This window comes from Lampris incognitus, chromosome 11 (genome assembly GCF_029633865.1).
Source record: "Lampris incognitus isolate fLamInc1 chromosome 11, fLamInc1.hap2, whole genome shotgun sequence".
NCBI classification, from domain to species: Eukaryota; Metazoa; Chordata; class Actinopteri; order Lampriformes; family Lampridae; genus Lampris; species Lampris incognitus.
Genome location: NC_079221.1, coordinates 19,068,618 through 19,091,613, shown reverse-complemented (window position 1 = coordinate 19,091,613; position 22,996 = coordinate 19,068,618). Strand labels below are relative to the sequence as shown.

General features: G+C 45.1%; 1 protein-coding gene and 1 long non-coding RNA gene across 2 annotated transcripts in view; one reads left to right on the top strand and one right to left on the bottom strand.

Annotated features, from left to right (window-relative positions):
* plcd4b (phospholipase C, delta 4b) overlaps window positions 1-2,801 on the bottom strand; it is a 33,254-nt gene extending 30,453 nt beyond the window's left edge. Inside the window, exon 1 of the mRNA XM_056289388.1 lies at window positions 2,320-2,801. The gene's annotated coding sequence lies outside the window, so the exon portion shown is untranslated. The remainder of the gene's footprint in view (window positions 1-2,319) is intronic.
* Window positions 1,249-22,996, top strand: part of LOC130120698 (uncharacterized) — a 44,708-nt gene continuing 22,960 nt past the window's right edge. Inside the window, exon 1 of the long non-coding RNA XR_008811002.1 lies at window positions 1,249-1,354. This is a non-coding gene — a long non-coding RNA (uncharacterized LOC130120698). The remainder of the gene's footprint in view (window positions 1,355-22,996) is intronic.

Sequence of the window (22,996 nt, the reverse complement as noted above, 5' to 3'; positions counted from 1 at the left end):
CAGCTGTGTCTGTAGGGACGCCCGACCAAGCCGGAGGTAACACGGGGATTCGAACCAGAGATCCCCATATTGGTAGGCAACGGAATAGACTACCACGCCACCCGGACGCCCTGAACAAAGTATTTTTATCGATGCATTTGCTTGATTATACATGGCTTACCATTCTAATCAACAAATACTATTATTTGTCGTTAATACAACAAATTGGAGTATTATTTTATCCAACGTACTGTGAGATGACACATTTTGGGCTTGGTGGCAATGGTGGCCAGTGTGACAGCCCTTCACCCCGACACCGTCAGAACCAGCCCACCCATCTAGTTATTCCTGCATTACATTGACTCTTTTGTAACAAATTGAACCATCGATATTGGGAAAACATCACCAGTGTTGAGGAGTAGCTAGTTACATTTAACATTGTTACATAATTAAATTACAAAATAAATGTAATTGTAATCCGTTACAGTTACTAAGAAAAATACTAATCAAAATGTTGGTAATTGCAAAAGAGTTACATCCAAATATATGCTTTTGGGTAATAAGCTTATATGTAGACTATAACATTCATTCTGGTGCCTTGCATCTTTTTGCTGTGCAGGAATGCCTTCCTTTGGCATATTTCCAGAAAACGCGGGCCAGCAAAGCCGTTGGGACAAATTTGAGTGCAACACCATCAAGGGTAGGATGGCTTACAAGGAGCTGTCTCTACATCTACACAGGCCCCATTCATTGAGCAGTACGCACTCAAATTTTGACTTTTCAGCTTTATTGCCCAGTTTAAAACATTTGTTAGAAAAGTAATCAGGTGTGTTATGTTACTTAAAATAGTTACATTACTTGTTTTTAACAGGGTAACTAGTCATCTATAACCTATTACATTTCAAAACTAACCTTCCCAACACAAACAGTGGTCAACTTCCGCTATGTGAAATGTCATTGTGGACAGTAAACCCTTCCTGAAACAGTGGCTTTACATAACTCCAGATTCCTGTGCTACTGCCCAACAACTGCCTTTTCCTTTCATTGTCCATCTTAAAACAATAACTCTAATCCTCTGAGTTGCAAACTCTGAGGGAGACTCGATTTTATATATTTCAAAATGAAACAGACACAAATAATAATAATAATAATAATAATAGTCCATGCAGTCCAGAAGATCACGCTACTCGGAACAGCCCACATATTACGACGAGTACTGTCAATCAAGTGACATCTGCCCTGTCGTGCCTCAGGTCCATAGTTTGGACCCGGCTCTACAGGATGTAAAACAGGAAACATGAAAGAAATAATAATAATAATAATAATGATAATACATCATTTATGAAAGGTGAATACTTTCCCATCATTGAGCAAGGTAAGAAATGCACGGCGTAGATTCGAAATTATTTCAAATTCTTTTTACAATACCTCTGTCAACGAAAGAGAGACAATTTACCCGTTAAACCAGCGCTTGTTCCCTGTTTCCAATGAATTGTGTTGGTTAAAGTGCAATTGGTAAACTTTTATGTTTAGATGCTATTATTTCAAAGCTCTATCAAAGACAGCTCACTTTCAATCCATTTAGATAAAGGCAATAAACTGTATTAGATCCTGGCTCTCTAGTTGATAGTAAACGCTCTTGTTTACACATCAGGTGATATCGTGTGAGTTCATACCAAACCGCAAGTTGAGCATATGTTTGTGTTATTTTGGGAACCTGCGTAAAGTGTTTTGGACGGGCACTATTCTTAAGGGAGATGAGTCACACAAGGCTGTCGCGACAAGGAGTTAACTGACCACACACTTGCACACACATGCACGCATGCACACATTCACTCACACAATTATAAATACACACAATTACTCGCTCGGATATGACTCATGGACAAATCTGTGTCACAGTGTGGAAAAGAAAGTTAAACAATTTAACCATTTAAAATAAAAATCTCGAGCTTGTGTGTCTCTAGTTTGCAGTTAATAAGACTGCAAGCTTCCTATCTGTCCAGCAGTGGAATGTTCCATTTCCCCATGTGTAACAGGATTTGTGCCACCCTAGTCTACACCCCTGACTATTTCTTCACTGCACACAGTTATGTGAAGAATCTTTCAAACAAGTGAAACAGTCCTACCAGTCCAATAAAAAAGTCTGTTTATAGTGCTACCCTATGATGAAGAGGGAGGTGCACAGCAAATTGGAACCAGAGACTGAAATATGAGACATAATCAAAAACAGCAACCATCACATCAGCAAGGGTAACGTACCACTGGGGCAATACTACAGTGAGAAAGTGACTCAAACTATAATTTGGATATGTATTATAGAAAGATAAAGATACTTACCCAAGCTTAAGTCTGCCCTGAGATATGCTCTGATTTTTTGGCTGTGGATGGAAGTATTGCAGAGTTTTAGAGATGCTCCGGGAGAGACATCTTCTGAGAAAGGCCTCAGATACTGGGGTTGATACTCTGGACGGCTGACCCGAGAGAGTGTCCAGAGAGATCCGGACGTCTAGCTGTCCCCGTATGCTGTGTTCCAGGCTGCCAGACTAGGGGAGTGCCCCGGGGACTGCTAGGCTAGCACTGGACCTTAAGAAACTGGGAGTGTCCTAAGGAAAAACTGTCTCAGTCTCTTTAAACAATCTCTGCTGTTACTGCTGGGTCTAGGAAACTTGATTCCTAGTCAACACCGCCGCACACTGGTACACTCCCCCCTCCTACCCCACTGGCTTTCCTTCCTTTTCTGCCACTCCCTTACTTTCCATCTGCAAGCCCTTGCTGAATCTGGTGGATATCGTTCTCTCAGGCTGACCCTTCATTCTTCCTTTAAACGGTACACCCCCCCCCGCCCCATCTATCAGCTGATTGTGGATTCTGCACTCGTTCCCCCTTGCTCCGAGGGCAGTGACTCAGACAGTCTGCCATGAGTGTGTATTAACACTGATAGCAGTTTAGGAAAGCAGTCTCTTTGATTGCACAAGCAAAGGGACAAAGAACATGTAAACCAAAAATAGACCGACCTTAACAAGTGACAGGATCAAAGCTAATATTTATTTAAAAACGTGTACTGCAGGCCATTAGGGTCCTTCCACTCATAGGGATATATGTTTTATCTCCATGATTGCAATTCAGACCAATTCTGTGTTCCTCCGATACACAGGATACCTGAGTGTTTGGGAATGCAGCCATGGATGTAATCTTAATTATATTGAGTGAACAGACTGATCAGTGCTGCACTGTAGGACATGGCAATGTTCCACATACTGCAGAGTAGAGACTTAAGTGGTAGACAGTTCCTTGGACGCAGTTTCTGGCAACAGTGGCCATTATACAGAATCAGAATAATGTTTATTGACCTTGTAGGTTTGCACATACATGGAATTTGACTTGGTTTTGGGGCTCTCTCAGTGTACTTAACACAGAATAACAACACTACAACATGACAATCTTCATATATATATATATATATATATATATATATATACACACACACACACACGCACCTGGATTGAATATACAGGCTTAGGTTTATACAGCTGATGCTTGATGATCCCCAGTGGTCTGATCTGCAAAGTTTCAATATGACAGATTGAAGTGTGTGTAATGTCAGTGTTAAACTTTGATGAGGTTTCTTCATGTTATACTTTGTGGCATGCATTGATATAGATTCAAGAATGTCAGATGTTTTTTTTAAAAGGATTATTGGATACCTGCTGCCGAAACATACAAAACCATGATACGCCAAGTTCATTTGCACTTTTTAGTATGTGTAGTATGCATAACTGCAATTATGTTGTCCCACTTTTAATCAGTCTTGTATATCTGAGAGAAATTTGTTGTTTGAGATTTCATAAACCTTGATCTTTAGGACAAATTCATTTAAGGCATGATTCTTGCAAAGTTTCTAATACAACACCTTGGTGATATGCCTCCAATACAAACATTTGTGAAGATTGCACCACCACCAAATTTTTGATGTCTTCTTTTGCCAGTGTTTTAGAAATCCCAAAAATCATTGTCCTTTAAGTGTATAATGCAGTCTACTATTTTATTTTATTTTATTTGTGTGTGGTTTTTTTCTGTTTTTGGGGGGGGGGCGAGAGAGCACTGAGACTGAATAGAAGGGAAAAGATAGAATATATTCTTTGAAAAAAACGTAATGAAATTGATACTTTAAAAAGTAAGAAAGTCAACATTGCTTCCACTGTGTAGATTTGTATGTTTTAAAAAAAACTGACATACATAGCCCATTTGATAAGTTTTAAGTAAAGTTCACTTCACCATCACGTCAGCTGCTGGTGAGCTTTCACTCAGGTCATCCTCACACACTCTCCCATTTTAAACGTCAACAGCAGCAAGGTTCTAATGACTTTATCCAGCACTTTCCTGCAAACAGGAAAAAAGATAAAAACAAAATGCACATTTAAGTACGGCTCCCAAGAGGAACAGGATCATGCACAAATGGAAGGCTTGGGCTTGGATTCATTCCATGGTGTGCGTCTGACTGCATGTCCAACTCATTTGTCGGGGGGTTAATGGAACCTATGGGGGAAATGATCCCGCCCAAAGTACCAATAACAGGAAACGTAGACTGATCTAAGCAGTGAGTGAGATCATTAAAAACACTCAAGTGGGTTCCAGGTGAGCATGAGTGAACCATTTTGGCCTCCAACTTGAAATGGGTCGCTTTTATTTTGAAGTTGAAATTTCCCATCATGGTTGCTCCACCATCCCCGTGACCCTGAGAGCAGGATAAGTGGTTTTGATAATGGATGGATGGATGGATGGTTGTAGATTAGGGCGGCATGGTGGCGCAGTGGCAATCGCATTTGCTTCACAGCAAGATGGTCCCGGGTTTGAACTCCGGGGTTGTCCAACTTTGGGGCTCATCCCAGGTCGTCCTCTGTGTGGAGTTTGCATGTTCAACCCGTGTCTGCGTGGGTTTCCTGCAGGTGCTCCAGTTTCCTCCCACAGTCCAAAGACATGTAAGTCAGGTGAATCGGACATACTAAATTGTCCCTAAGTGTGAATGTGTCAGCCCTGTGATGGACTTGTGGCCTGTCCAGGATGTCTCCCCGCCTGCCGCCCAGTGACTGCTGGGATAGGCTTCAGCATCCCATGACCCCGATAAGCAGCTTGGATAATGGATGGAAGGGTTGTAGATGAGAACATTGTATTTTTTTGTTTAAAATTACTTATTTCCCCAATTTGTTAAGGACAATAATTTTATCATTGGGCCCTCAGGGTGGCCTAGGTCAGTGGTTCTCAACCTATTTGCCCCCAAACTTGAACTTAGAGCATATAGAAGAATTCTCCAAATCCCATACACAGCGCACGTCACCAACATTGAAGTGCTGAACAGAGTTAAGGAAGCTATTGGTCACCATGGTAGTTTACTGACAATGGTAAAAAAAGAAAAAGAAAAAGGAAATTAAACTGGTTTGGGCACGTTTGCCGAACGGAAAAGACACTTGCAAAGGACATCCTGCAAGGCCTAGTAGAAGGGACTAGCAAGAGAGGGAAACCGAGAAAAACCTGGGTAAGCAACATCAGAGAATAGCTACAGATGAGCGTAGTGTAGGCGGGGAGAGCTGCAATGGATAGGGAACGGTGGAAGAGACTTGTTGAGGCATCAGCTGTGCTCCTACGACCTCCATAGGTTATGGAATTGATGACGATGATAATGATGATAATGATGGTTATGTGTGGTTATTCTAACTGGGCGTTTGTCAAAGCCAGGAAGATGCTCAAACAGTGAACCAGCCGATCAAAGAGAAGAGAAGAGAAGAGAAGAGAAGAGAAGAGAAGAGAAGAGAAGAGAAGAGAAGAGAAGAGAAGAGAAGAGAAGGACAACAGCTGCCTAAGCATAAACCAGTGGTGATTCCGTATGTGGCAGGAGTGTCGGAAAAGTTGAGACGTGAATTTTCCAAACACTGCATCTCGGTTGGTTTCAAGCCCCAAAACACGTTGCACCAGAAATTGGTCCACCCCAAGGATCGAGATCCCCGGCACAAACAGAGCAATACAGTGTACACTGTTAAGTGCCAGGAGGATTGTCCTGACTTGTACACTGGGGAAACTAAACAGACGCTGGCCAAGAGAATGGCACAACACAGGAGAGCTAACACAGACCAGTGGCCACTATTTCAAGGATGAGGATGTGCACATCCTTGACAGGGAGGAATGCTGGTTTGAAAGAGGAGTCAAAGAGGCCATTTTGTAAAGAGGGAACGACCATCCCTGAACCGGGGGGGGGGGGTAAGAGTACATCTGTCACCATCTTACAGTGCTATGATTGCAAATATTCCCAAATCCTCTGTGAATTGTACACATGGCCATTGAAACTCTAGTTAATTTTTATATATAGTTTATATATAGTTCATTTGCATATGAAACTGATCATTTGTTTCGGTCGTTATGCCACTGTATCGTTTATAAGGGTGGGGATACCTGCAGTCAGTTGAGACTGGAGGTTACCTATGCTTGTTTTATATTCATTTAATTTATTTTATGTATTTATTTGTATTTTCTGTATTGAGTGTAAAGCACTTTTTAACTGTGTTTTTAAAAATGCCATATAAATAAAATTTTACTTACTAGCTTATTTAGACTGGGCAGGCCTTCGTGCAAGGGGACAAGATATGGGTGTATCATCCCATTCACAAGAAGTGGATTTTCCCCAAGCTTCGCAGACACTGGCAGGGGCCCAGCGAGGTCATGGACCGGCTGTCTGAGGTGGTGTACCAGGCATGCATACTTGGCCAGGGGCGCATGGTAGTACTGCACCAGGACAGACTCTCCCCATACCGCCCCCTTGCTCCGCCTGTTGTTGGGGTCGAGGGCGACAGTAGCACCCCATGTGTCGATCAGTGTGCCTCTCCCCCAGTAGCACTTCCTGTGGGCCCCAGGCGGGCTGTTTTCCAGCAACGGTACCTTGGACATTTGAGAGACTATGGATTGGGTGATGGGGTCATCGAGGACAACTGACCCCTCAGGTGGAGGCTATGTAGTGACCAGAGGAGGAGGCGGTCACTCTGACTGACTGCGGCTCTGTGCTGGGGGAGCGCAGGGGCTCATGGGACTGATAATGTTCAGGTTAAAATTGTGTTTTAGCTCATGTTTTGGTTATTGTTGTGTTGTTTGTTTTGGGGGTTTGACTCAGACTGGGTAGATGACCATTTTACTGACTGACTGACTGACTGTAGGACTGTGACTAAGACTGATGTTTTAAATAGTGACCTGGGGGGGGCGTTGTTCTGCAATCCTTTTGGGGGCAAAACCCTGAGAGCAGAATATGTGGTTCGGATAATAGATGGATGGATGGATAAAAGCACACTCCCGGGGTCATGCGGTGTATGAGATACAGGAGCTGCCGTTAAAAACGAGATCTCTGTCTCTTGCCTCCTTTCACGTCAGCTTGCCACAATACTTTGCCTTGTACATAGTATATTAAAATACAGTAAAATCACAGTCATCATATAAAAATACTCAAATCAGCTGTTTTGCATGGATTTGTCAAGTGGAAACAACCAGTGAAATTGCATATAAAAAAAACTTAATGCTTGAAATACAAATAAAAAAGTAACAGTTTTTACTCCATTGTGGAATGTTACAGCAAGTCAAAGTGTTACTCCAAAGGAAAAAAAAAAGCCCAGACAGTTTCAGATTTTATTGTGGTCTCATCATCTTTGGAGAGGTCATACTGGCAGATGATGTGGTGGAAAAATTATCAAATTATCCCCAAGCAGAAATATCTCCCCCTAAAGCTGTGGACAGCTTACTTTAGACAGTCTAAGCAACACTATATTTTGGCATACAGACCAAAATTAGACAGTGATGCAGGAATCCAGTTTAGAATCTCTGATGTTTGTGATCACCTATGTGCTCCATAATTGAGTTACGCTTTATAAAGGCTGTAACCTCAGATGTAAACACATATCCAAAGAATCCTTTTGCATTGTTCTCTCTTGTTTTAGATCTGTGTGCGTGTGTGTGCGTATGTGTGTCGGTATCCAGTTGCATTTGCTTGTGTGAGCACATTCATGTCATTAAGAAGAGTCTCTACCAGCTTTTGTGTACATCCTTATGTGTATGTATCCTTATCTTTGTGTATATCCTTATGTGTATTATGCACACGTGTAGCTTAGAACCAACAGTCTAAGGAATGTAACATCTTTAAGCCATTATATTTGGTCACTGGCAGACAGAAACATTAATTATTCAACCACCTGGAAAACACTCTCAATAAACAAAGCATATTCAATACGTAGTAAAATGTACAATCTTTGTCTAACTGAAAAATATCTTATCATTTGCACACCAGAAATGCCCACATTGAATAACAGGAATGGACTGGCCAGCAGTTGCAGACATAGATATAAGCACCTATTTTGTAATCATAAATAAATAATGCCAATAGACAAATGCCATTAACTTTGTATGCAACCCCCCCTCCCCCACCTACTGGATGGTTAGTGATCATATGTATTCGAATGTAGGTACCTGTTTTTTGCTTATATGAACTGTTTTTTGTTTTTTAAAATGTATTTAAGGCGGCACGGTGGCGCAGTGGTTAGCGCGGTCGCCTCACAGCAAGAAGGTCCTGGGTTCGAGCCTCGGGGTAGTCCAACCTTGGGGGTTGTCCCGGGTCGTCCTCTGTGTGGAGTTTGCATGTTCTCCCCATGTCTGTTTGGGTTTTCTCCGGGGGCTTCGGTTTCCTCCCACAGTCCAAAGACATGTGGGTCAGGTGAATTGGCCATGCTAAATTGTCCCTAGGTATGAATGTGTGTGGGGGGTGGGGCTGGGTGCCTGTCCAGGGTGTCTCCCCGCCTGCCGCCCAATGACTGCTGGGATAGGCTCCAGCATCCCCGTGACCCTGAGAGCAGGATAAGCGGTTCAGATAATGGATGGATATGAACTGTTTTTGCAAAAACCCTCACAACAGGACCACTGGACCACAAAGGCTTATAGATGTTCAGTACGTCTAAAGATCAAGAGATAAAGATCAAAAGGCCTGCACAGTGGCTAAGGTACTGTGGAGAAACTTCTTTTGCCAGATTGGTTTTCCTGTGAAATTGCATGTGGACCAAAGGCACAATTTCAACACAACCCCCTACCGTACTACCTGATGTTTGGCAGACATCCCAGGCTCCCAGTTGACTTAATTGTAGTATACTGATACGAAATGTTTAGCTGAATGATAATCATTAGTAGACCAACAGCGCTACCTAGTAGTGGTTAAGCTAGGCTCTCATATACCCCGGATGTTGACTGCTGCGCCAGTCGGAGAGTTACAATAAAGAGGACCAGACGTTGGGAATTGGTCTCCGGCTCAAATCACTGTTATGGATATATTAGCAGTATAAGATACATCCAGATAATATAGAGAATATATTACAGTGGCGACGAGGATGGGATACCTTTAATGTGAGAAGGTAATCCCAGTAGTTAATAAAAGCGGACGAAGTAACGTGACGCTACAAGCTAGCTTACAGCCAGCTAGCAAGAAAAGACTAGCTAGCCAAGCCAAGCACAAGCATGGCGCATTTCATCGGCAATATTGCTGAATACAAGGAAGGTAAAGAGGACTTCGAGTCGTACCTTGAAAGATTGGAGCAATGGATGATCGTTAATGAAGTGGAGGACGGTAAAAAGGCCAATGTTTTCCTGTCTGTGATAGGCGCAGAAGCCTATGGCCTACTAAAGAACCTCTGCATACCAGAAAAACCGAGTAGCCTCACGTATGCAGTACTGAGCGGGAAACTAGCATCCCATTATAAACCCAAGCCACTAATCATAGCTGAACGTTTTAGATTTCAGAAAAGAAATCAACTAGAAAATGAGTCAGTGTCTGATTATGTGGTTGCTTTAAAGCACCTGTCCACACATTGTGAATTCGGTCAGCATTTAAATGAAGCACTGAGAGACCGATTTGTTAGTGGTTTAAGGGTGGAGGCTATTCAGAGAAAGTTGCTCGCAGAACACAATCTGACTTTTGCAAAATCATGTGAGCTGGCCTTATCGATGGAAATGGCGTCAAAGAATACGCTGGAGTTTGCCAGCAAACCAAGCGGAGCTGCAACTGTGAATAAGATAGACAAGAAGAGAACAAGCAAGGGTGCGTGGAGAAGCAAGTCGTCCACCAGCGAGTGGAAAAGCAAGCAACTTACCAGTGATAACTCTAGACCACAGAGAACAGAAACGCACCAACCCTGTTACCGATGTGGAGGTAACAACCATGCAGCTCAAGTATGTAGGTATAAAACCGAGACATGCCACAAGTGTTCCAAGGTAGGGCACATAGCAAGAATGTGTAAAACTAAAAATAGACAGGGACATACACAGTATGTGGCTGAAGACCACAGTCCATGAGAGGAGATGGAAATGAGGATGAACTGTTTGGTGCGTATCCTATGAATACAGTGTACTCCGCGAATACAGTTGGTAATGGAAAAAAGGACATTAAGGTCAATATTAAGTTAGAAGGAAACCCTGTAGACATGCAGCTTGACACTGGAGCTGCCGTAACCCTGGTATCTGAGATAGTGTACAAGGAACATCTCTCACACCTGCCACTGAAAGAAAGTAAAGTGCGTCTGTCAACCTTTTCCAGTGAGAACATTCCCTTGATGGGCCAAGTGACTGTCAATGCGAAATATGACAACCAGAGTGGAGATTTACCTCTTGTGATTGTGAAAGGTGACAGACCAGCCCTCCTTGGCCGTAACTGGCTGGCCAATTTTAAACTAGACTGGGAAAGCATATTCTCAGTTACACCAGCAGGGGGCAGTGATAACACAGATGTAGAGGCAGTGTTACAGAGACACAAAGCAGTATTTGCTGAGGAGCCTGGCACTATTCGTGAATTTAAGGCAAATATCAAAGTGAAGCCAGATACAAAACCTGTCTTCAGAAAGGCAAGACCAGTGCCATACGCACTAAAAGACGCAGTTGAAAAAGAGCTAGACAGGCTGGGAAAAGCTGGTATTATCTCAAAGATAGACCATAGTCAGTGGGCTGCCCCGATAGTAGTTGTACCCAAATCAGACAAGTCAATTCGTATCTGTGGAGACTATAAAGTCACGGTTAATCAGAGTGTGGAAGAGGAGACCTATCCACTACTGAACGCCGAGGATCTCTTCGCCACACTGGCCGGGGGCACTCTCTTTAGCAAATTAGATCTCTCACATGCCTACCAACAGCTTGAGTTAGAGAAGGACTCAGAGAAGTATTTAACAATAAATACCCACAAAGGACTATGTTTATCACAGACTTTCATATGGAGTGTCGAGTGCACCTTCTATGTTCCAGAATGTGATGGACCAGATACTACAAGGCTTAGAGCATGTGACCTGCTTCCTCGATGACATACTAGTCACAGGCAGAACAAGAGAGGAGCACCTGAGGAACCTAGATGAGGTTTTGAGCTGACTGGAGAGCTACGGGGTAAGAGTGAAAAGAGCAAAATGTGACTTCATGCAGGAGAAAGTAGAGTACCTGGGGCATCTGATAGATAAAGAGGGACTTCACCCCACTGAGACAAAGGTTGCCGCCATCGTAAATGCACCCCAGCCCACAAACGTCACAGAGCTACAGTCATTCCTAGGACTGTTAAACTATTATGGCCGTTTCATGAAAGATCTGTCGACCGTATTGCAGCCACTACACCAACTCCTGAAGAAGGAAGTCGAATGGAAATGGACACCAAAGTGTGCAGCAGCATTCAAGGCTGCCAAAGAACAGTTAGTGAAAAGCTCAGTAGTAGTACACTACGACACGCAGAAACCACTGAGATTAGCTTGTGACGCATCCCCTTATGGGATAGGTGCGGTAATGTCGCACATAATGGAAAATGGGGACGAGAAACCAATCGCCTTTGCGTCACGTACGTTGACAAAGGCAGAGAGTAAATATAGTCAGATAGAGAAGGAGGCGTTGGCCATAATATTTGGCGTGACCAAATTTCATAAATATCTCTATGGCCGCAAATTCAGTTTAATAACTGACCACAAACCCCTCCTTGCCATCTTAGGACCCAAGTCAGAAATCCCTACACTAGCCGCTTTGCGTATGCAGAGATGGGCACTGAGGCTTATGGCATATGACTACAGTATAGAGTACAGAACGTCAGCGGACAATGCAAATGTGGATGCGTTATCTAGACTGCCGGGGAAAGAAAAGGACAACACAGCGGAGGAGAACAGCATCTTTTATTTCTCATTAGTAGATGAGCTACCCGTGCAGGCTACAGAGATTGCACAGAGCACTCTCAAGGACCCAGTCCTATGTAAGGTACTGGAACTGACCCGGTCTGGATGGCCGAGTTACATCAACGATGACACACTGAAACCGTACTTCAACCGAAGGAATGAACTGTCTGTGGAACAAGGATGCATTCTGTGGGGAATTCGAATTATCATCCCACCAGCACACAGAGAACGACTACTGTACGACCTACACCAAGGGCATCCCGGAGGGTGCAGGATGAAAAGTTTGGCGAGGGGCTATTTATGGTGGCCTCAGTTGGACAGTGATATCGAACATGCAGTGCAGCAATGTGATGCTTGTCAGAGTGTGAGGAAACTACCAGCAGTAGCACCACTACACTGCTGGCAGTGGCCTACGAGAGTGTGGCAGAGGCTACATATTGACTTTGCAGAGAAGGATCAGCAACACTTCCTAGTGTTAGTAGACAGTCATTCAAAATGGCTTGAGGTGATCCCCATGGCAACAACTACCGCCGCCAAAACGATCGAAGTGCTGCGGAGCATCTTTTCGTCCTACGGTCTTCCTGAGGAGATCGTCTCGGACAACGGTCCACAATTCACCTCGCTGGAGTACAAAACATTCCTGAAAAGCAATGGTATTAAGCAGACCTTGGTGCCAGCTTACCATCCTGCTTCTAATGGTGCCACAGAGAGAGCAGTCCAGATGGTGAAAGCTTCACTTCTGAAACAGCTGCTCGATGAGAAGAAACAAAACGTCACTATTACAGTGAAACACAGGCTTGCCAACTTCCTGTTGTCATACAGGACCACACCACACAGCGTTACAGGTTGCACACCAGCAGAACTGTTCCTCAAACGTCAGCCTAGGACCAGGTTCAGCCTGCTGAAGCCAGACCTCGCTCGAGTGGTTGGGGCCAAACAACAAAAGCAGAAGGCCTATCATGACCAACCCGCCTCGAAGCTGAGACATCTGTCAGAGGGGGACTCAGTACTGATCCGAAACTTCCGTGGAGGAAAGGAGAGGTGGACGAAAGGGACAGTGGAAAAAAGACTCGGACCAGTCACCTACCTGGTGTGGAATGGAGTGAACCGACATTCAGTCCACATTGACCATCTGCTGTTCGACCGACCCTCCAGTCCTCCTGAGGCATTTCAGTTTCAGGATGACCAGATGGGCATTAGCAACACCTACCCTGCAGTTGCGGATTTGGGGGGGAAAGGCACACCTGGAGCCGTAGGTGCTAGCCCGTACTCACCTGAAGATACACCCGTTCCAAGGATGCAGGCTCCGGAGAAGCTTGCAACACCCTTACGAGGTTCGGTGGGCAAGGCCGTGTCGCCTCCTCACCGAGCATCCACTTCCCCTGAGGTGGTTGAGCGCCGGTACCCTCAGAGAGAGAGGGCACCTCCAAAACGACTGTCACTGTAAGATCAGCCGAGTTCCTGAATAAAAGAGTTCCTGAGAGACTAAATTGTTCAACTCCTGTTCAGAAAAAAAATGTGAAAAAGAGTTCCTGAGACTGATATGTAAATGGGCAAATTTGGGTCGAAGTGGGTTGTGTAACCAGTAATGACCAAGTAAAAGATGTTGAAAGTAATTTGCCATATCAGCATGTTTTAGAGTGATAATATTTTATTAGGGGAACTTCATAGTTTAAGGGGGAGGAGTGTAGTATACTGATACGAAATGTTTAGCTGAATGATAATCATTAGTAGACCAACAGCGCTACCTAGTGGTGGTTAAGCTAGGCTCTCATATACCCCGGATGTTGACTGCTGCGCCAGTCGGAGAGTTACAATAAAGAGGACCAGACGTTGGGAATTGGTCTCCGGCTCAAATCACTGTTATGGATATATTAGCAGTATAAGATACATCCAGATAATATAGAGAATATATTACACTGATCTTTGGGCTTCCTACCACCAATGAGCCACGTGGATATTGTGAGTATGTCCAAACTCTGCAAGACTGTCACAGACCTACACCCAGGCTATTCAGATCTCTTGGCATGCTAAGGGACAACAGAAAAAATACTATGACCAATAAGCAAAGAGTCAAGTCAGCCCAGAGGACCAGAGTCCTGGTCAAAGTACGTCGTGTGGAGGGAAGGCATAAACTGGGAGACTGATGGGAGTCATGTCCATACATTGTCGTGAAGAAGCAACCCAGCATACCTGTGTATGTGGTGCGATCAGAGGATAGTGAGACAGAGAGATTGGTCCACTGCAACTTCCTTACACGTGTATATTTCTTCCAGTGGAGCAGGCCGGTGAAGCGATGAGAGGAGGGTGAGTCAGATACAGCAGAGGACTGGAAGATGGACGATACAGAGAAAATTGTAGAGAGAGCTTTACCTGAGACAACAAACGGACAGGAGGAACATACAAGAATGGAGGAAGTGGATGTGGAAGCAGGACAAAAGAGTGAAGGAGGGGAGGAAAATATAGCTGTCAGTGACGCCAACTCATCTCACAGGCCTAGTGCTCCAAGGAGAAACCTGCCGTTAAATTGACATCCCCCAAAGAGACTATCCTATGAGTCACAAGTTATGAAATTGGAAGAGGACCAGTGGAGGATAGAAAGGGGCTGGAAGTTGTGGCAAAGGGCCAAAGCAAGAGGAGCACTAGGGCATATATAACACAACAAAGCAAGTGCATCCATCTTGACAGGGGTTACATGCACACGTTCTCTATGCAACACAGTCATTCATTCATCACATGTTTATTGTAACTGTTCTAATTTTCTTTGTTAAGTGGGTGGTCTTTGTTTTATTTTGTTTGGTCTGATGGCTGGGATGCTATCAATTATAATTGATTGTAATTATAATTACAGAAGGGGTGGGTGTAAGGCAGAAAAGCAAATGAGTCACTAGATATCCCTGTCTATTCCCTTGCGAATTCAGCTTTGTCTCACCGTAGTTCTGAAAATTTTCTGTGGGACTCCATCTTTTTGTTTTTTTAAGTTTACTTTGGTAAGGTAAGAAGTGTTAATGGTGGCCTACGTTATCCTAAAGTATCCAAACTGAAAAAACACCAATCAAGTCAATCTGTTCAACTAATGTGTTAATTAAGATGATGACTTTACACTTCGATGGGGCTTTGAGGAGTGAGCGCTTGTGTTTTGTATACAAATATTGGCGGTAATGTTGGCTAGTTTGCTGTGCGCGATTAGAGTACCCACTCAGTAGAAATGGTGCAGGGTGAAAAATTAGCTTTTCAGTTGTCTTTTCAGTTGCATGCTCAATAATCCAGGTAAGAAATTCGCAGAAAGTTGAATTGGTTTATCTGGATGCAACGTTTATTGAGAGAAACGTTACATCGCTTATCGAAGTGATTTCTTCAGTCTCCACTAACAGCAGGTTTCCCCACACTTATAAACAATACAGTGGCATAATGACCGAAAACAACAGTCAATTTCACATGCAAATTGCCATGAACATTAACTAGAGTTTCAGTGACAAAGTGTACTACTCACAGAGGATTCGAGAATGGTTGCAATCACAACATTGTAAAATGGCAACAGAGTGGAGTCAAATTTATTTGTACAGCCCAATATCGCAAATTACAAATTTGCCTCAAGGGGCTTTACAGCAACACAACAACCTGTCCTTAGAACCTCGCATCAACAGAGGCCATATACAGTGCATCCGGAAAGTATTCACACCCCTTCACTTTCTCCACATTTTGTTATTTTACAGCCTTATTCCAAAATGGATTAAATTCCTTTTTTTTCATCAATCTACACACAATACCCCATAATGACAAAGTGAAAAAAGTTTTGTAGAACTTTTTGCAAATTTATTAAAAATAAAAAACTGAAATATTGCATGTACATAAGTATTCACACCCTTTGCTATGACACTCAAAATTGAGCTCAGGTTCATCCTGTTTCCACTGATCATCCTTGAGATGTTTCTACATCTTGATTGGAGTCCACCTGTAGTAAATTCAATTGATCGGACATGATTTGGAAAGGCAAACACCTGTCTATATAAGGTCCCACTGTTGACAGTGCATGTCAGAGCAGAAACCAAGCCATGAGGTCAAAGGAATTGTCTGTGGACCTCCGAGACAGGATTGTATTGAGGCACAGATCTGGGGAAGGGTACAAAAAAATGTCTACAGCTTTGAAGGTCCCAAAGAGCACAGTGGTCCCCATCATTCGTAAATGGAAGAAGTTTGGATCCACCAGGACTCTTCCTAGAGCTGGCCGCCCAGCCAAACTGAGCAATCGGGGGAGAAGGGCTTTGGTCAGGGAGGTGACCAAGAACCCAATGGTCCCTCTGACAGAGCTCCAGCGTTCCTCTGTGGAGATGGGAGAACCTTTCAGAAGGATAACCATCTCTGCAGCACTCCACCAATCAGGCCTTTATGGTAGAGTGGCCAGACGGAAGCCTCTGCTCAGTAAAAGGCACATGACAGCCCGCTTGGAGTTTGCCAGAAAGCACCTAAAGGACTCTCAGACCATGAGAAACAAGATTCTCTGGTCTGATGAAACCAAGATTGAACTCTTTGGCCTGAATGCCAAGCGTCATGTCTGGAGGAAACCAGACACCTCTCATCATCTTGCTAATACCATCCCTACAGTGAAGCATGGTGGTGGCAGCATCATGCTGTGGGGATGTTTTTCAGCGGCAGGAACTGGGAGACTATCGCTCAGGGCCTCAGACTGGGGCGAAGGTTTACCTTTCAACATGACAACGACCCTAAGCACACAGCCAAGACAACGAAGGGGTGGCTTCGGGACAAGTCTGTGAATGTCCTTGAGTGGCCCAGCCAGAGCCCAGACTTGAACCCCATTGAACATCTCTGGAAAGACCTAAAAATAGCTGTGCAGCGATGCTCCCCATCTAACCTTACAGAGCTTGAGAGGCTCTGCAGAGAAGAATGGGAGAAATACCCCAAATATAGGTGTGCCAAGCTTGTAGCTTCGTACCCAAGAAGACTTGAGGCTGTAATCGCTGCCAAGGGTGCCTCAACCAAGTACTGAGTAAAGGGTGTGAATACTTATGTACATGCAATATTTCAGTTTTGTATTTTTAATAAATTTGTACAAATTTCTACAAAACCTTTTTTGCTTTGTCATTATGGGGTATTCTATGTAGATTGATGAGAAAAAAAAGGAATTTAATCAATTTTGGAATAAGGCTGTAACATAACAAAATGTGGGGAAAGTGAAGGGGTGTGAATCCTTTGCAGATGCACTGTATGTGAAGAGGGAACGACCATCCCTGAACCGCAGGGGGCCTAAGAGTACATCTGTCGCCATCTTACAATGCTGTGATTGTAACCATTCCCCAATCCTCTGTGAATAGTACACATGGCCATTGGGGCTCTGGTTTATGGTATATGAAGCTGATCGTTGTTTTCGGTCGTTATGCCACTGTATTGTTTATAAAGGTGGTAATATCTGCAGTGAGTTGAGACTGAAGAGGTCATTTAGATGAGTGATGAAACGTTTCTCTCTCAGCAAACATTGTGTCCAGATGAACTGATTCCTCTTTCTGTGACAGCTTTTAGTTATTGTAGCGAATTCGGGAGGCAACCACAGGAACTGCCGCGGCGCGAACCCGTATCGCCCGCACCGCGGGAGACATCGCCGACCGCTCGACTAAAGGGTCAGACTCGTTATTCAAGGACCAACGTGTCTCCTTATCCATGCACGTTACATTATTGTCAGCTGTCTTATGTCGTTTAATTTTTTTCACAGTAAATCACGTTATGTTATAAGGCAGAGAGTGCCTTATTTAATTCAAATATGCAGTAATAATTTTTTTTCACTGTTAGATTATTACTTTGGCCAAGTACAATTGGGTGGGGGGGGGCAAGAAAGAGAATTAAATCGCTAATTGTGATTATTTGTATGACAATTAATCGTCAACTAAAATTTCATGATCCTAACAACCGCCTGTCCAGGGTGTCTCCCCACCTGCCGCCCTATGACTGCTGGGATAGGCTCCACCATCCTCGTGACCCTGAGAGCAGGATAAAGGTTTGGATAATGGATCGATGGATGGATTATTATTTTGTGTTATTTTTGCACTAGATCACATTTTCTAAAAGGAGTTTACTTTCACTACTTTGCTAGGTTATGGACCAGAAGCAGAGTCGTTGTAAGCAAATAAAATGCTACCACATCTCAACCACAATCCAAAACTCCTGTGTCAGGGGCTTCCTTCGCTGCACAACACACCAAGAAACACAACACAGAGCCCCAAGGTGTGTAGATAGGCTCCAGCACGTCTGGGTTACACATACATTTGGCGCAAAAATGGCCTATTTCTAAACGCACTTCTGATTTCTCAACTGTATACACAGTTGGGTTGTTTGCCCTTTTCATGGCTTTAGAATGGATTGAACAGAAAAGACCAAACAAAGTCCTGATTTTTATTGATTCTATGTCTGCATTGTCTAGTCTCATGTCAGGTGTGTCCAGTGATCATCAGGACTTACTATTCAAAACAATGGCAATACACTTAAGAGTAATTAAACAAGGTACTGAGCTCACATTTTGATGGATTCCTGCTCACATGCATTATGGGAAATGAAAAAGTAAACAAACTCGCCAAACAAGCATTTAGGAAACAGATATCCATATCAAACTCTAAATCAGAGGGAAAGGGCATTGTGTGGAAAAATATCAAAGAATGGCAACAGCTCTGGGATCAGGAGATGGGGGAGACAGTTACATTTGATTCAAAATAAAGTAGGCAGTGTAAGAAACAGGAGAAAATAGAAAAGAAGAGGTCATAATAACAAGACTAAGGATGGGACACAGCAATCTACACAGCACAATTCATTTTAAAGGTAAGCATCCAACCAGTTGGCGAGACAGAGGACCAAGCTGCGAAGGATGTGCAGCAAGTTAGGGCGATCAAGGCTAGAGATGGAAATGTATTGACAAGCAAGGAGAGTGTGTTGAGAAGGTGGGAGGAGTACTTTGAGGGGGTGATGAATGAAGAAAATGAGAGAGAGAGAGAGAGAGAGAGAGAGAGAGAGAGAGAGAGAGAGAGAGAGAGAGAGAGAGAGAGAGAGAGAGAGAGAGAGAGAGAGAGAGAGAGGGTTGGATGATGGTGGGATAACGAATTAGGAAGTGCAGTGGATTGGCAAGGAGGAACTGAGGGCAACTATGAAGAGGATGAAGAGTGGAAAGGCAGTTGGTCCTGATGACATACCTGTGGAGGCATGGAGATGTTTAGGAGAGATGGCAATGGAGTTTTGAACTAGATTTTTTAACACAATCTTGGAAAGTGAGAGGATGCCTGAAGAGTGGAGAAGCATACTGCTACCGATTTTCAAGAATAAGGGCGATGTAAAAAAGGCTCCGACATTTATAGGTGCCCGCCCCTTTAAGACTGCCTGCCCCTTTAAGACTCTGGCCTGATTCTCCTGCTGTGAGTGACGCAGCCTAGGTTTAGTTGTAGTTTTGCTAGATGCCTTGCCTAGCACACATCGAGGCTGTGTTCGTGTTATAATTACACAGTACATGTAGTTTTCCCCTGCAATTCTCGTATACGTGTATAGTGAATTTGTCCTCATTTGTCCTTTGTTGCGATCCAGCTTGTCTTTGAGTCACTGACGAAAAAACTCGATATAATTTATGCTGGATTTCAATACAGTTCACACAAACGAAGTCCAAGTCTCCTCTTCATTCCTGTGTTCTGACCGACACACCATCCTGTTTACTCTCTGCCTAAGACAAACTAGCCATTCCAAATTATCCCACTAACAAATTGGTCCTTCGAGCCGGATGAGAGTATTCAGGATGGAGTCAGACGAAGACAGATATCCTGATGTGAGGCCTAAACGACAGATACATCCACATGCCAGACTGCAAAACTATGAGGTGGACTACGTGGGATATCGCCAGAGAGACCTGCCAGAATGGAGCCTGCCACCTCCAACCCTAGAGATGAGAGTGTCACCACCATGGGAGGGTCCAGTCCAGATGACCCCCTTCCCGACATCCCAGACTCGCCCAGAGAGCTACCATGGGAATGCTGCTCAATACGAGAATCCTCAGCTAGCCCCAGGTCGCACCCAATGGAGAGATTAGTATAGTGATGCCCGACCTGCACACACACTCTCATATCAGCAGAATCAGTACACCTCCCATTCCCATTCGGAAATGAGAGCTATACAAGAGGCGAATGCTAGGCTGCACCAAACACAACAGGCCTTCCAGGCAGGTCTGAAGGAACTTCATGAGGCACGAACTGAGCTGAAAGAGCTAACTGAGGTCGCCCGCTCACTGAAAGCAGACACAAGTCGGGCACCCAGCCTAGCCTCAAACTACAGCACCTACGAACCTCCACAAGCCAAAGCTGAAGCCTGGGGCCATCATGTTAAAGCGGAACCGGAGGAGGAGGAAGACTGGCCACCACCCCCACCATGGCCTGAACTTGATGAGGATCTGCATGGAGGTATGAGCAAACTTAAACTGCATAAACAAGAGTTCAACAGCAGACAACTCTACCACACTCCTTACAACAATCCACACCTGCCTTCCAAGCCTCCATCCCCCATAGAAAAGCATCCTCAGCCTTCAACCCCTGCACCCAAGAGGATCCTGTCCTACCCGCCTCCACAACCCTCTCAGCCGCTGTCACGCCCTGCTCCAGCACCTGCAGGCTTCATGCATTCGACGCCTGCACAGGCCTATCATCCCTCAGCATCTACTGGGGCGACGCCGAGTATGCTGCTACCTAACCACCCTATGCAGCTTTCTGAACAGGTGTATAGAGGCCCCAAACCTACTATCCCAAAGTTCATCCACCCAGACCCCAGTGAGTTCGCAAGGCTTCGCATAGCTTTAGAGAACCTACTCCCATCCAACGCCACAGAACTCTTCAAGTACCAAATATTTGTAGATCGCCTGAAGCTGGAGGACACCACGCTTATAGCTGATGCTTATCTCAACTCACCAACCCCTTACACAGACACCATGATAGCCCTCCACGACAAATATGGTCAACCTCACCAGCTTGCCTTAAACAAGATAGCTAGTGTCCTAGGGGCCCCTGAAGTCAAGCGTGGAGATACTGCATCTTTCCAGAAGTTTTCCTTCCAGATACAGTCATTGGTGGGCATGCTGCAGACCTTGGGCCCTGACGGGGAAATCGAGCTGAAATGTGGCTCACATGTAGCTCAGCTGTTGAGTAAGCTCCCCACAGAACAGCGAGCTGACTTCCGCTGGCACCAATTCGGACAGTCCAAGGCGACCCCCACTCTGTGTGATCTGTCTGAATGGCTTCGTTACAAGTCGTGGTGTCAGGGCTTCGACGCTCAGACCACCGGCAGAAGCAGCAGAGACAAGCAGCATGTAAAGACTGATGTTCGCCCTGGGAAACGGACAGTGACAGTCCTGCATGGCACTGGAGAGCCTTCAGAGTCTGCCTCCCAGCCACAGAAGGAGAGTTCAGAGAACAGGGACGGCAAAGGTAAAGTCTATTGCGCCTACTGCGAGAGCACTGAGCACTACCTCAGTCAGTGCAGTGACGTCGCCAAACTTTCCAAAGACCAGCTCAAAGAGTGGATCCAGTGCTGGTGTTGCGCGCAAAAACATCAAGCAGCCCAGTGCACGTTGAAGAAGCCCTGCAATATCTGTCAGAGAAAACACCTCCGTGCTCTTCACGACATAAATACAAAGCCGGCGAAGAGCAGCGAAGAAACAGCAGCTCATGAAGTGAGCTGCTGTACCAACTCTATTCCTAACGCCCTTTACCTGGACAGACCTGGAGCTGAAAATCGTGCCTTGTTAAAGGTTTTCCCAGTGCTCATACACTATGGAGAGCGCACCCTGGACACCTTTGCAATCCTCGATGACGGGTCCGAGAGGACCATGCTACTCTCAGCCGCAGCTAAGTCCCTTGGCATGAAAGGCTTCCCCGAAGATCTCCCTCTGCGCCCAGTCCGCCAGGACATCGAAGTACTCCATGTATACTCTGTGTCCTTCCGGGTCTCCACAGCTGCAAACCTCCAGTGTAGCTATAAGATAGATGGTGCCTTCACTGCCAGCTGCCTCAGCTTAGCCCAGCATACCTACCCCGTTGACCGCCTGCAAAGGAGGTTCACCCACCTACGTGGCCTTCCCATACCTGCTCTGAAGGAAGCCAAGCCATTACTCCTGATAGGCTCTGATCATCCCCATCTGATCACCCCTGTGGAGCCCGTCAGGCTCGGCCCACCTGAAGGCCCAGCAGCAGTCCACACCAGGCTTGGGTGGACCCTTCAGGGCCCTGTCCCACTCATGGGGCGGCCAGCCATTTCTACGCAGTGCCTGTTCACCTCATCTCCGCCACCAACTGATGAGCTATACCAACACGTCGAAAGGCCTTGGCAAGTCAACACCCTACCCTGCTGGCACGAGAGAGAGGTGACCTGGTCAAAGCAGGATCAGCAAGCTGTGGCAATGCTTGAAGCCAAGACGGTCCGTATAAGCGTAGGTGGAACCCTCAGGTATGACACACCAGTGCAGCGCCACACCAACATGCTGCCATTGCATGCACCGAAGGAGTCGGTCATGCCCCTGCTGCGTAGCACCGAGAGGCGGCTCATGAAGGACCCTGAGAAAGCGGACACCTACAAGGCATAAATGCAGAAGCTCATCGAAGCAGGAGCCGTGCAAGAAATCAGTCAGGAGACGGCTGACACAGAAGGTTGGGACATCCTCCACCATCTTGTCAGCCATAACGGAAAGAATCGCCTTGTCTTCAACCACTCACACCAATACCTCGGACAGACCCTCAACCAGCACCTGCTAGCGGGCCCTACCCTCGGTGCCCCCCTACCGG